Raw genomic sequence first — 2,835 nt, 5'->3', positions numbered from 1 at the left:
TCGAACTACGTCGGGCATGGCATGAAATCACCGCCCTTGGACTGCACAAACGGTCGGACGACGTCGGGTGTAGCATAGCATCACTACCCTTGAACAGACACACGGTTGAATGAGGTCGGGCGTGGCATGACATCACCGCCCTTGGACAGCGCACACGGTTGAACGACGTCAGGCGTAGCATGACATCATTGCCCTTGCACAACATGCACGGTCGGACTACATCGGGTGTGGCATGAAATCACCGCCCTTGCATAGCACGCATGGTCGGACGACATCGGGCGTGGCATGACATCACCGCCTTTGGACCGCACACACGGTCGAACGACTTCGAGAGTGGCATTCCATCATCTCCTTTGGAAAGCACACATGATCGAACGAAGTCGGGCGTGACATTTTATCATTGTTTTTGGGCAGCACAAATGGTCAAATGACGTCGGGCGTGGCATGCCATCATCACCTTTGGGCAACACAAACTGTCGAACAACGTCGGGCGTGACATGACATCACCACTTTTGGACAGCACACACGGTCGAACAATGTCGGGCGCGGCATGCCATCATAACCCTTGGACCGCAAACACGGTCGAACAATGTCAGGCGTGGCATGCGATAACAGCCTTTGGATAGCACACACAGTCGAATGACGTCGGGCGTGACATGCCATCATCGCCTTTTGACTGAACACACGGTCAAACGCTGTCGGGCGTGGAATGACAAAATCGCCTTTAAATGGCACAAACGGTCGGACGATATCGGAAGTGGAAGGCCATCATCGCTTTTGGGCAGCATAGACATCGGACGACGTCGGGCGTGGCACGCCATCACCGCCCTAGGACAGTACACACTATCGGACGACGTCGAGCGTAGCATGTCATCACCGCCCTTTGACAGCACACATGGTCGAACGACGTCGGGCATGGGATGATATCACCGCCCTTGGACTGCACGCACGGTCGAACGACGTCGGGCATGGCAGGACATCACCGTCCTTGGAAAGCACACACGGTCGACAACGTCGGGCGTGGCATGCCATCACTGTCCTTAGACAGCACACACAGTCGGACGACGTAGGGCATGACATGCCATCACCGCCTTTGGACTGCACACACAGTCGAACGACGTTGGGCGTGGCATACAATCATTGCCTTTGGGAAGCACACACGGTCGAGCGACATCGGGCGTGGCATGCGGTCATCGCCTTTGGGCAGCACGCACGGTCAGACGACGTCGGGCGTGGCATGACATCACCACCCTTGGACAGCACACATGGTCAAACGTCATCGGGCGTGGCATGACATCACCACCCTTGGACAGCACACATGCTCGAACGACGTCGGGTGTGGCATGATATCACCGCCATTGGACTGCACGCACGGTCGGACGACGTCGCGCGTGGCATGACATCACCGCCCTTGGAAAGCACACACAGTCGGCAACGTCAGGCGTGGCATGCCATCACTGTCCTTGGACAGCACACATGGTCGGATGACGTCGGGCATGACATGCCATCAATGCCTTTAGACAGCACACACAGTCGAACCACGTCAGGCGTAGCAAGTTATCATCGCCTTTGGGCTGCACACACGGTCATACCGTCGGGCATGGCATGCCATCATCACATTTGGGCAGCACGCATGATCTGACGACGTAGGGCGCGGCATGACATCACCGCCCTTGGACAGCACACACGGTCGAACGACGTTAGGCATGGCATGACGTCACTGCTCTTCGACAACACACGGTCACACTACGTCGGGCATGGAATAACATCACTGCCTTTTGACATCACACACGGTCGAACAACGTCGGGCGTGGCATGCCCTTATTGCCTTTTGGCTGCACACACGGTCAAACTACGTTGGGCGTGGCATGCCATCATAGCCCTTGTACAGTAAACAGGGTGGAACGACGTCAGGCGTGACATGCCATCACCGCCTTTGGACAGCGCAAACGGTCAAACAACGTCGAGCATGGCATTATATCATCGCCTATGGGCGGAACAAACCATCGAACGACGTCGGGCGTGGCAGATTATCACCGTCCTAGGACTGCATGCACGGTCCGATGAAATTGGGCGTGGCATGACATCACCGCCCTTGGACAGCACACACGGTCGAATGACGTCGGGCGTTGTATTACATCACTGCACTTGAATTACACGCACGGGAAGACGACGTCGGGCGTGGTATGACATCACCGCCCTTGTATAGCACACAAAGTCGACAACGTCGGGCGTGGCATGACATCACTGCCCTTAGACAGCACACACAGTCGGCAATGTCGGGCGTGGCATGACATAACCGTCATTGGACAGCATACACGGTATGACGACGTCGAGCGTGGCATGGCATACCCGCCCTTGGGCAGCACACACGATCAACCTACGTCATGCATGGCATGACATCATTGCCTTTGGATGGCACACACGGTCGAAAGACATCAGGCGTGGCATGTTATCATTGCCTTTGGGCAACATACACGGTCGAACGACGTCGGGCGTGGCATGCCATCATCGCGTTTGGGCAGCACACACGGTTGAACTACGTCGGGCGTGGCATGCCATCATTACCTTTGGGCAGCACAAACGGTCGAACGACGTCGGGCGTGGCATGAAATCACCGTCCTTGGACTGCACAGACGGTCGGACAACATCGGGTGTGGCATTACATCACCGCCCTTGGACAGCACACACGGTCGAACGACGTCGAGCGTGACATGACATCACCGCCCTTGGAAAACACACACGGTGGAAGGACATTTGGCGGGGCATGCCATCATCGCCTGTGGGCAGCACACACGATCAAACGACGTCAGGTGTCGAATGACATCACCGCCT

Source organism: Solanum lycopersicum, chromosome 6, assembly GCF_036512215.1.
Source record: "Solanum lycopersicum chromosome 6, SLM_r2.1".
Taxonomy (NCBI): Eukaryota; Viridiplantae; Streptophyta; class Magnoliopsida; order Solanales; family Solanaceae; genus Solanum; species Solanum lycopersicum.
Note: the sequence above shows the minus strand (reverse complement) of the source record.